This window comes from Lithobates pipiens, unplaced genomic scaffold (genome assembly GCF_037356315.1).
Source record: "Lithobates pipiens isolate NorthernLeopardFrog02 unplaced genomic scaffold, aLitPip1_a1.2 Scaffold_8, whole genome shotgun sequence".
Lineage (NCBI taxonomy): Eukaryota > Metazoa > Chordata > Amphibia > Anura > Ranidae > Lithobates > Lithobates pipiens.
This window is the reverse complement of record NW_027507903.1, coordinates 171,982,196-171,995,265: the sequence shown is the minus strand read 5'-3', so window position 1 is coordinate 171,995,265 and position 13,070 is coordinate 171,982,196. Positions and strand designations below refer to the sequence as shown.

The window sequence follows — 13,070 nt, the reverse complement described above, 5'->3', positions numbered from 1 at the left end:
GGTCATGCTGTACGAAGTCTCCATGTGTACACAACACTACTTGTTTGTGTTGTTTGTCCATGTTAGTTATGATTATGAAGTGTGATCGGTGAAAACCTGAAATTTGGAACATCGTACATGAGCAAAGCTATCATAGCTCATAGTGTGTTTAATGTTCAGTGTTGCAGGCCCACCTCTGCCTGGACACTTGTTAGGACTTCTACTTCTGCATATTTGTATTTTTATTTTTTATTAATAAATAGATGATTTAACAGTAATAAGACCTTTTGCCTTTCTAACAGCACTTCTCAGCCCTATTGAGTCAGTGATGCTATAGTTTATTTTTAAGCACAGCATTTTATCACTTGTTTTTTTATTCATCACAACATTATTTCTGGATTAGGAGATCAAGCTTAATACAAATATTTATAGGTTCTGTAAATAAAAAGCGGAAAAGAAAAATGATTTAGCAGACACCAAACCAGCTGTTTTTTGGATGATAACTTTAGATGTAATGTCCTCAGCTATCACTTCTTCTATTCCAGTATGTGATGTTGTGACACATTACCAGCTAGCACACATTGCAGTGCAGTACCAGTGGAGATTAATGGATCAGAAATTTCAAGTGAGCATTTCAAAGGTCCGTTGTGGTAATTTCAACCAGGTGCCGTTGCATAATTTTTTCAGTGTTAGAACTCCTTATTCTTCTGGGGATATGAGGCAAACAGTGTGGGCCTGTTGGAGAAAGAACAAGTCAATGATCTTTGAAATGCTGCCTTATAATCTGGGCTCTGCTGCAGTATAAATTTCGATTTTTCCAATTCAACATCTTGGTTTAATATAACATTTCCTGAAAAGTCATTAGTTATAAAATTGTTTTGGCATTGTTACTGCTACATGCTCTAATTGTTCATTTTGCATCCATCGTGCTTAACCATTTAAATATGAAAAAAACACCATCCATCCATATCTCTGTGCTTTATTTTGTTGAGAAATCTCTTTGAAAATCACCCCCCCCCCCCCCTCGGCATTTTTCCCTGGCCACTTTGAGTAAGGGCAATGATTCATGTAGCATTTTCTTCCTGGAATCCATCTGTCCTTCGTTCAAGCATGTATGCAGGAGACATTTAAAACAAGCAAATACAATATACTCTCCTATCTATTTACTAATGCTATCAGCATGATGATTAAAAATAATCAATGTTGATTGGGAAAGTGAAGTTCACTTTAATATTGCATATGAGTGTTTTGTTGAAGATACTGCTTCTATTGTTTTCCTTTGTGTGTTTGTTTAGGGCATACAGTAGGTGGTTCCTTGGCAGAAATAATGTTAATGGATCCAGAAAGGTTTATTGAGATTTTCAAAATGTTTTTCATGTACGCAATAACAACAATAACATACAGCCAAGGCATATTGCCCTATATATCTGCAAATGCAACTAAAGTAGCAGACATAAAGTACAAAAAAGGACATTGGTTTAGTTTTTCCCACACAAGTGGAGCTATAATTCAGATATCTGTTGCTGCAGGGATATAGAGTAAGGTGTATGAACTGCTTGGAGGTGTGTTCTATGAAATAACAGACCGCACAGTGGATTTAGGGATCGGCAGTGGTGGTTACTTCCAGTTGACAGCCTGGAAGGAGAGCACCCAATGGATAATCGCTGAGTTCTTTTTTTTTTATAATTTATTTATTTTCCAAAGAAAGTTACATACAAAAGCCAAAGAAAGCAATGTTTACAATATCATAATCAAATACAGAGAGGGTCTCAAAGGCCAAGTCATGCAACAACAGGCCCAGCATTGCACAGAATAAATGGTCCTAAAAACAATTACAGTTGGGAGGCCCAACACGCATTTATATTAAGGACCTAAACAACATATATACTTTGATGCATGAAACAGTAAAATAAAATATAATAAAGTGAAGTACCTTAGATTGGAACTTTTTTATTAACTTAGCGGGAAATAGTACTTCCCTAAGGCCTGCCTAACTCAGAGATGGGGCAATATAAAAAGTGGAATGTAGACAGGGATATACACCATATTTGAAAAGCATATCCCATCACTCAATCCGGGAGATAGAGATGGGGGGGGGCAGCCAGAGGGGGAAAGGATGTTGGGATTAGATGTCCCCAGAGCAAGAAAAGTGGGATGTAGGTGGAGGAAAGGGAGGGATGCAGAGAGGGCCTCTCACCCAGGGAGTAGAGTTGAATCCAGGAGGTTAGCTTGGTTGTGCCACCCCCTGAAGATAGGCATCAGTGTACACAAAATGGTTCCAGGGTCGCCAGGTCTCTCGGAAAGGTCTCCTCCCAGTTATGCAAAGTAACGGTGAGATCCTCCATGTCTCTCGATTTGTTCACTTTAGAGAACCACAGAGGTTTTGATGGGGGTTTTCTGATCTCCAGCAAAGGGGAATGCATGCCCTAGCCATAATCAGCAGCTGGATTGTGAGAGAGGCCTTATATTTCTTGATCTGTCTTTCTGAAAGGTGAAGCAGACAGGCTGCAGGGTTCCCTTCCAGGTCAACATTTGTCAGGTGCTTGACTGTGCAGATCACCTTACGCCAAAAGGGTCCAAGTTTAGGACAGTCCCAGAAAATATGCAGAATCGTTCCCTCAGCACTTCCACAACACCAGCATACACTGGTAACCTGAGGGAAGAAACAATGCAAAGTGGTAGGCAATCTGTTTCATCTGGTCAAAATCTTGTAACATGTCTCCTGTATCCTAGTGGCTATAGAGGACTGTTGGGCAAAATGGAGGATCTTCTCCTCAGAGCCAGTAAACTGGGTGCCTAAGTCTGACTCTCATTTGGTTAGGAAGGGTGGAACATACCCATCCACCGGTCGAGTCAAAGAGGCATATATTATTGAGAGGCTATGGAGTACCGGTTTCCCCCGACGACAGATATGTTCCAATTCCGTGAGTTGAAGAGAGGCACCCAGTTTCCGTAAGCACCCATGCAGAATGTTGCGTAACAGGAAACCACTCCAGAATTCCAACAGAGGATCTGTGGCAGACAGCCCTGCAAAGGTGGTGAGTTGGCCATCAGAGCCCACAAAGTCACAAAGGCATCCACTCATGACTAGATGCTGGAAATGGGGATTCTGGATCCCGGGTGGGAATTCTGGGTTGCTCAGTACTGGTACCATAAAAGAAGGCGGTGGTGACACTTAAGTATGTCTAAATGCATCCCTGGCCACCAGAAGAGTGCTACCCAGTGTAAGGTGTTCAGTTAAGGCCTTTGGGAGAGGTGATGATATCCACGGCCAGCTCTTGGCTGTGTCATCAGAGTCCTCCATCTCTATGGCCACCCAATGTTTCGCCTCTGAATGACAGTGCCAGTCCATCAACCTGGTCAGGTGTGCTGCTCTGTAGTAGGTTTTCACATGTAGGAGACCCACTCCTCTCCTATGCTTTGCCAGATGGAGAAGTTGCAGCCTAATGCGAGACTAGCGATAGGACCAGATGAAATCTCTAAACATTGAGTTTACCTGTTTAAAAAGCACTGGAGGAAGGCGGATGGGAAGTGCTTGCAGCAAATACAACACCCTGGGCAATAATGTCATCTTGAGGGCATTGCAATGACCAAACCACGTTAATGTGAGTGAATGCTAATGAAGAAGGTCTGCTTTAAGACGGGTAAGTAATGGTATGAAATTTGGCGAGTACAGAGTGGAGAGGTCAGGAGTGACATCGACACCCAAGTAGCTAGTCGAATCAGTTGCCCAGTGCAAGGAGAACACCGGGCGTAGTGATTTGATCATGTCTTTTTCCCCTGTAATATTTAGAACAGATGAATTGGATAAATTAATTTGAAAAAAGGAGAGGGCACCGTACTCCTGCAAGGACTGGAGCAGTTTCAGAAGGGAGGTAAGTGGATCCATCAAGTCATCTGTAAATGTGGTAACCTTTTGCGTCCCAAAAGCTTTTTGAAAGCCGGAAACAGCAGAGTACGCCCTAACTGTACACAGGAAAGGCTCTAAGATGCAAATAAAAATCAAAGGGGATAGGAGGCATCCCTGTCGTGTGACGTTATGAATGTTAAAAAAAGTCGCATCTTGTCTCATTGATCTTGACCGCAGCCGTGGGGTTCAAATAGAGGGACAGTATCCAACTCAGCAGAGGACCGGAGACCAACATGGCTCGCATGAAGATCTAATTTACCCAGTTGAAGGCTTTCTCTGCGTCCGTAGACAGCGAGAGAAGAGGCCGGATTCAAGGACCTGGCTGCATGGATCAAGTTCACCACCCAGATGGCATTATCATGTGGTTCACAGAGGGGCACAAAACCTGCTTGGTCTCTATTGCTGAGTTATTTTAAGGGAAAAAGCCACTGATCAATATTAGGTGATAAGAAAGGATTCACCCATGGCATGGGACCCATATGATGTCAAATTTCGCCATGGTGTTGCTCAGTTTTGCTGTGTTTTTATCTTTGACAATAGACTATAATGATATAAAAATCCATCTCACTGATAAAACCCAATTCCAGAGCTTGAAGATGGTTGGGCACTGCCACCCTATGTATAGGTAACTACCTGTCTTCAATACCCAAAAAAACATAGGGGAATAGTTTGGCACATAAGTAGCAATACAGGCAGGGACCAATACTATGTGGAAAGTGGCTTGAAGTTCATTTAGTTTGCACTGATGTTTGCAAAACAATATGTAGCATTCAGCCACATACACCTTCACCTTCAGTTTCCATACACCTTCATCCCAGGAGATACCAAGATCTTGTTCCCATCTTCCCATATACAAAGGAGTAAGATTAGGGGAGAGAATTAGCAGAGACGAGTAGAGAGGAGAATTTAAAGTGTTACGAGACACACAAAAGTAAAATCAGTCAGTATATGCAGTAAATAATGCTGGTTATACTCACTGTTGAACCTAAGGGGTTTATCCTCTGCATTGTGCAAAAAGGCTGCTTGATCTTGTATGCACAAATCCTCCCCTCACTGCACTGTCCCCTTGGACAAGTCCAGATAAGACAGAGCCTTTGGAGTCAGACTGCATATGCTCAGATTGGTGTGTGTTACTAGAGAGTTTTTTCTTTTTCTGACATGTCCAGACAGAGGGTCAGGGGCCCTGCAGCTCAGTGCAGTATGCAAACTCCTCCTAGAAGCCTTACCAGGAACTGATATATGGTAAATCACAAGACTTCTATACACTGCTGATGAGAAAGGGTATTTAGCTGTTTATACTTACTAAAATAATTGCAATTCCATGTTCCGTGTACTGTGGTAGACCAGATATAGTGAATGCAGGGTCCTGGATTTAGTAACACTTTAAGCCAGGACTATGCAGATCATCGTGATCTAGACAGGGATGGCCTAGTCAATTTCTGGATTTAATCTATAATTTGGAGATAGCAAAATAGTCCACTAGAAGGAATGTCATATTTCTCTCTGAAAGGTTTTAAGGTCGTCTGTGGTTTGAAAGTTGAAGAAGCAAGATATATCCAAGTGGGATCAAAGGGTGAATGAATCCAGGGATTCAAAATATGCGGAGTTGTGTAAATATGATGGCAAAGGAATGTTGGGGGAGATTGTACCTCTAGAGTATTTGATGGAGTCATATAGTCTAAAGCAGGGGTCTCCAACCTATGGCCCAAGGTGGCAATGAATGTAGCCCAACACAAATTGTAAACTTATCTAAAAATTTTGATTTTTGGGGGGGGAATTTTTTGTAAAAATGTGTTTACACTTAGTGAACACATGCAGGCGAAGAAGAATTTGACAGTGTCTCTTTCCTGGACTTTTATAAGTTTTTTCTTCCCAAAGAAAAATATCCCACTCTTCAAAATTATGCCTTATTCATTCCATCAGTTTTCGGCAGCACCTTTATTTGCAAGCAACTATTTTTGAGGATTAAGCACACAAAAGGCAAACTTAGAACCAAAATATCTAATGAGCACCTTCGGAATTCATAGAGAATTGCAGTTACATCCATTGAACTAGATATTAATCTGTTATGCCGCGTACACACGATCAGACAATCCGCGCGTGTGTGGGCTCCTTTTTTTCCCCAAAAGTCCGGCAAACTTAGAATAGTTTTGAGTCAAAAATTGTCCGACCCTTATCCGAGCATGCAGCCCGGCCGGTCAGGAAAGGGGGTGGGGAGGAGCGAGCGCCCCCCCTCCTGAGCCGTACCAGGCCATGTGCCCTCAACATGGGGGGGTGCTTTGGGGAAAGGGGGCGCCGCGCAGCCCCCCCACCGCAAAGCACCTTGTCCCCATGTTGATGAGGACAAGGGCCTCTTCCCGACAACCCTGGCCGTTGGTTGTCGGGGTCTGCGGGCGGGGGGCTCATCGGAATCCGGGAGCCCCCGTTAATAAGGGGGTCCCCAGATACCGTCCCCCCACCCTATGTGAATGAGTATTGGGGTACAATGTACCCCTACCCATTCACATGGTGAAAAAAATGTAACTAAAACACAACACAAGGTTTCAAAATAATTTATTGCACAGCTCTGGAGGTCTTCTTCCGTCTTGGGGGGTCTTCCCGCTAGACTCCTCTGCTATCTTCTGCTAGCTCTTTTACTAGCGGAGGAGCCCGGCTTTCTTCTTCGTCGCCGCCCGGGGGTCTTCTTCCAACTTCGGGGGTCTTGTCCCCCTCTTCGGTTCTTCTTGCCGGGCCTCCGCTTTCTTCCTTTAGCACTTTTACTATTGGTGGCACGGTCTTCTGTCACCGCCATCTCTTCTTCCGACTTCGGGGGTCTTGTCTCCCTCTTCGGTTCTTCTTGCCAGGCCTCTGCTCCTTCTTCCAGCTCTTTTACTAGCGGTGGCCCGGTCTTCTGTCGCCGCCATCGCCGCCTTCTCTTCTTCTCCTTCTTTTTTTTCCCAAAAGTCCGGCGGACTTAGAAAGTAGTTTTGACTCAAAAATTGTCTGACCCTTATCCGAGCACGCAGCCTGGCCGGTCAGGAAAGGGGGTGGGGAAGAGCGTGCCAGGCCGCGTGCCCTCAACATGGGGGGTGCCTTGGGGAAGGGGGGCCGTGCGGCTCCCCACCCCAAAGCACCTTGTCCCCATGTTGATGAGGACAAGGGCCTCTTCCCCACAACCCTGGCCATTGGTTGTTGGGGTCTGTGGGCAGGGGGCTCATCGGAATCCGGGAGCCCCCTTTAATAAGGGGGCCCCCAGATACCAGTCCCCCACCCTATGTGAATGAGTATGGACTTTTGGGGGGACCCCAACACCGTTTTTTCGGCGTAGGGCTTCCTCTTTAAGTCCATACCAGGTGTTGGGGCCAGCGACCTGTCAATCTTGCCCATAGAGGCGGCGACATTGACCTCCTGCGCTAGTCCCGTCTACCTGGTGCCTCGTTCAAAATGTACGGACTTTCCTCCGTGTGTGGGCAAGTCCGTTCATTTCAAAAGTACGGCGGACTCACGCCATAGTCCGGCGGACCTAGTCTGCCAGAAAAGTCCGGTTGTCTGTGGGCAGGTCCGCTCGTTCGGACTTTCCGGCGGTTTGTCTGACCGTGTGTACGCGTCATTAGTGTATCAAAAACAGTGTCAAATATGGCACTAGTTTTATGTTTCTGTCTTTTAATTTTATAGTAAAAAATATTACAAAATAAATTACATTTTTTTTACTCAGATGCGTACATTATCAATATCAGTGATTATTTTGTGATCAGTCTGACTTTTTCTGCTCATAAGCTATCCTTATTGTTAGTGTATTTTATGTGTGGCCCAAGACAATTCCTCGTCTTTCAATGTGGCCCAGGAATGACAAAAGGTTGGAAACCCCTCGTCTAAAGGAATGTGATATAATTGGTTTGCGCATATTGGGACTGCCTCTATGGGGAAGCCACAAAATGCCTATTTTGATAGGCCTGATTTCCAAAAATTCTATGGTAACCCGCAAGGTAATTTCAGTTAGTGCATTAAACTTAGTGAGTTGGTATCATTAAGCCGCTACTAAATAAACACTGTGCACAGTAGAATCCTGGGCTTTTGGTTATGTCAGATGAGTTACTTGGCTTGAGACTGTAGGACTGTACATATGAACATATGGTGGGACATGTATTGGGAAAACTCTAAAAATGTACAGTATTTTAGGCAGAAGGGACATTTTTAAACCAGCTATTCTACCAAACCAGGAAATATTATATATGGCCTAACCCACCAAAAGAGCCTTCTGATGCAGTAGCTGGCTATGTATAGTGTATAGTATACAGGAGTTTGTTAATTGAATGCCTAGATAAGTATGTTTGTGAGAAGACCATTGAAACATTGCCAAAGTAGGAATATGGTAGGAGATGGCAGAAAAATATTATGGGCCTTGGACTTTGCATTGTTTATTGAAGAAGGAGAGAGTGGGCAAACTTATGAAGGTTGTCCATGAGGGCAGGAGGTGTGGAGATATTATTGATAATAAAGAACGGGGTTTCATTTGCAAATAGGCATAGCTTGTGTATTGTGCCCAGCAATTCTAGGCCAAATATATTAAGACTGTCATGTTATCATTTTGGCTAGGGGCTCTGTCATGATAACAAAAAGAAGGGGGACTAGGGAACAGCCCTAACTCATACCCCTTAGTATGGGAAAGAGAGCAGACTTAAATCCCAAACTTGTAACAAAGAGTGTAGGGGGATAATACAAGGTGGACATGACATCAATAACGTACAGGACAAAGCCCTGTTTGTGGAGGGTGCAAAGTAAATAAGGCTATGATATGAAGTCAAAAGCCTTTCTGATGTCTAAGAGGAGTATTTCAGTAATTCCTTGCCGTCATGGAATTTTGAGTCTCTTCAGACAATGGTGTGACACATAGGAATTAAGTCCACCTAATCATTTCCAATAAAGCTATCAATTACTGTGTTTAATGTTGTGGTAAGGATTTTTGCTAACAGTTTCATCTTTATATTTATTAGAGGGATTAGTCTGAAATTAAACCAGTGAGTGGTAGCTGTGTTGGGTTTGGGGATCATGCTTATAGATTCCATTGGGGATCTGGAAGAGATGTTAATAGGTCAGAGAATTTCTTGTATCAGGATGCTGCAAAACCATCTGGTCCTGTTTTATAATTTGGCTTAAGCTTAAGGCCTGTTGGATTTTCAAGCATGTGATTGGGCTCTTGATTACCCTTTAATACCTTTTTAGGTAAACAGTTAGACAAGGTAATTTGGTTTGTTGGAGACTGTCTGGTTGCCATTTGTTTGTATAGTTGGTGAATTGGTGCGGGGGGCACACTGGATTCATTCGCTCACATTGTGCTGTTGCTTGGTGTCCAGTGCATCCTTATACCTTAAAGGAGGGGTGGGCTCCCTCCAGGCATACCTGCCCTTAATCTATCCATTTTTATATATGTGCTCCAACTTTGGAGACTCTCAAATTATAGAGTTAGGACTGCAGTACACTGGGGTGCTGTGAGGTGGCCTCTGCAGTTTATGCATGTATTTACAAATGTGTGCAAACTAAACCTTTTTTTTAATGTTAACTGTTAGACAGGTTCAATTCGGTTTGTTGCAGGCTGGCTGGTACATGAGCTGCAAAATTTTTTTTGTTTCTTGATTACCCTTAAATATTCTGACAATGTGGGAAGAAGGTTCAAGTAGCCAAAGAGATGGTGTGTCATGCACTTTGGAAATTGTTTAGGGGAAGCATATAGATTTGACAGGTATTGATGGAAAATGTATAGCATTTTGGTGGCTTTGCAATTATAGGTACCAAATGTATTGCTTTTCAGAATGGGCTGTCCTTGCCTCCTGCTTCTCGGCATGTTCAGTCAGCAAGAGCTTAAGGCTTCATCTTGCAATTTCCAGTTTCATTTTGTTGAGAGTACATTGGTGTGGAAGATGTGTTTGAATAGGAAAGCAGATGAAAGCGTCAACCAATATGGAGTTTTTTAGAGTCCAGGTATGATAGGTCCACCTGCTGGCTAGAGATCCCATGAAATTCATATACTAATACAAGCAAGTTTGTGTATTAAGTTTCTGAAAGGAAAATAAAAATGATTTCACATTATGTTCTGCTGTTACAGTAAGAATGTTTGTTTTCATAAAACCAAAGCACAAAGTCTTATGACATTATCAGTAGCTGCTACACATCATTCACATGCTTATAGAAACACATTGTGGACAACAAAGGTTACTTCTTGCTTTCACATTATTGGATGATGGAAGTCAGCATAGCATTGCTGCATTTACTAAGCTAAGGGACAATTCCCTCACAGAGTGAATAGCCAGTTTGGTTTAGTAAATCAAACACTTTTTAGTTAAATAACGGCTAATCCTATGCGCTAAAATACTGCATGCGGTAACAATTGTGCAAGTGTTCAATTCACTAAGAATTTGTAGTTAAATGCCGCATGCAGTATTTGTTCCATTTAGCCATAATTACCACATTAGTTAACCACTTAAGACCAGAGGTCTTTTTACAATTTCGCACTGCACTGCTTTAACTGGTAATTGCGCGGTCATGCAATGTTGTACCCAAACGAAATTTGCGTCCTTTTCTTCCCACAAATAGAGCTTTCTTTTGATGGTATTTGATTGCCTCTGTGATATTTATTTTTTACGATATAAAAGGAAAAAGATTGAAAATGTAAAAAAAAAAGATATTTTCTACTTTTTGTTATAAGAAAAATCGAATAAACTAAATTTTAGTCATACATTTAGGCCAAAATTTATTCAGCCACATATCTTTAGTAAAAAAAATGTCAATAAGCGTATATTTATTGGTTTGCGCAAAAGTTATAGCGTCTACAAACTAGAGTACATTTTCTGGAATTTACATAGCTTTTAATTTATGACTGCCTATCTAAATTCTTGAGGTGCTAAAATGGCAGGGCAGTACAACCCCCCCCCCCCAAATGACCCCATTTTGGAAAGTAGACACCCCAAGGAAATTGCTGAGTGGCATGTTGAGCCCATTGAATATTTTTTTTTTGTCCCAAGTGATTGAATAATGACACAAAAAAAAAGTTTACAAAAAGTTGTCACTAAATGATATATTGCTCACACATGCCATAGTTATATGTGGAATTGCACCCCAAAATATATTCTGCTGCTTCTCCTGAGTACGGAGATACCACATATGTGGGACTTTTTGGGAGTCTAGCCGCGTACGGCACCCCGAAAGCCAATCACTGCCTTCAGGATTTCTAAGGGTGCAAATTTTTGATATCACTCCTTACTACCTATCACAGTTTCGAAGGCCATAAAATGCCAAAATAGCACAAAACCCCCCCAAATGACCCCATTTTGGAAAGTAGACACCCCAAGCTATTTACTGAGAGGCATGTTGAGTCCATGAAATATTTTATATTTTGCCACAAGTTGCAGGAATATTACAAACTTTTTTTTTTTTTTTTTGCACAAAGTTGTCATTAAATGATATATTGCTCACACATGCTATGGGCATAAGTGAAATTACACTCCAAAATAAATTCTGCTGCTTCTCCTGAGTACAGGGATACCACATGTGGGGGACTTTTTGGGAGCCTAGCCATGTACAGGACCCCGAAAACCATGCACCGCCTTCAGGATTTAAATATAAAACACTACCAAAAAAAACTGTTAGCAATCGCAGGGATCAGGCCGGACTCTGCGAATGCTGCAGTTATGTGTTTAGTGTTTTGTAAGTGACAGTGATCAATTGATACTGCACTTGGTTGGGCTGGGCGGAGGGGCAAAACGCAGGTGCTAGCAGGTATCTGGGCTGATCCCGCTAACAATGCGTTTTTTTGGAACCCTAAACTGCTGGGGACGCTAGTATAGATCTGATCAGTCAGATATTGATATATTCAGATTCTATACCACTACGGAAGGTGTATGCTTTGCGCGTGGGTGTTAGCGGTACTGGCACTAACCTAGCGCTGCCTGGGGCGATGCAGACCCTGACCCTAAAACCTAATTGATATCACCCGCCAGGTGATCAGGGGGTTAAACCTTTATTGGGTAATAAATGGTGGGTGCCCTGATGCTATAAAAAGCAAACTAACTAACTAGAGTCACCCGTAACACTTATACGGTGATCGCTGGTGAAAGGGTTAACTCTAGGGGCAATCAGGGGGTTAAAACCTTTATTAGGTAGTATATGGGGGTACCTAACGCTATAAAAACCTGGCGGTGAACATAAAAAATAATTAGCTACCTAGTGGCACCAGTGACACTAATGCAGCGATCAGAAAAACAATCGCTTAGTGACACTGGCAAATGGGGGTGAAAGGGTTACCTGGGGGCAATCAGGGGGTTAAAACCTTAATTAGGTAGTATATGGGGGTCCCGGACGCTATACAAAAACCTGACGGGGAACCTAAATAACTAAATAACTAACTGGCTATCCAGCATCACCAGTGACACTTATACGGTGATCGCTGGTGAAAGGGTTAACTCTAGGGGCAATCAGGGGGTTAAAACCTTTATTGGGTAGTATATGGGGGTACCTAATGCTATAAAAACCTGGCGGTGAACCTAAAAAAATAACTAGCTACCTAGCGGCACCAGTGACACTAATGCAGCGATCAGAAAAACGATCGCTTAGTGACACTGGCAAAAGGGGGTGAAAGGGTTAACTCTAGGGGCAATCAGGGGGTTAAACCTTTATTGGGGGGATTGCCAGATTTTGCACTCTCCAGTTTTAGTAAATGAACACCTGTGTATTATAAACTATTGCCAATTTCTTTTTTAAAAAAATGCTGTTTTACTGGTTGTCATCCTTTGTTGCATCTCAGTGCTGTTGATCTTCTTCAACCTCTTTAAAGCCACGTCCAATCAACATGCATGCACTCTAGTGATGACTATGTGGCATTTCTCAGGATGAGTTTCCTGATAGTGACAAAAGTGGGTGCCTGGATAATGTGATGCTTAAATGGCCACATGTAGTCTGCATCAAAAGCCCCTGTAACAGGGTGAGAATGCAGGAGCATAGCTTTGACAAGGAAACAGAGACACAGCTTTGCTACTCTGTAGCATAGTACCCCATTATGTGTCACTTACCTGACACAGGAGCCAGTGATGTCACCGCTCTCCCCTGTAGCATGGAGCTTCCATCTTCTACTGGTTATCACTGCTCTGGCGCTGTGAGTTGCCGGAGCAGCGATGACGTCACTCTGGCGCATGCGCACGGGAGACGTAAG

General features: G+C 42.8%; 1 protein-coding gene across 2 annotated transcripts in view; it reads left to right on the top strand.

Annotated features, from left to right (window-relative positions):
• Nucleotides 1–13,070, top strand: part of FBXL13 (F-box and leucine rich repeat protein 13) — a 234,129-nt gene that overhangs the window by 67,544 nt on the left and 153,515 nt on the right. The gene's annotated exons all lie outside the window — the stretch shown is intronic.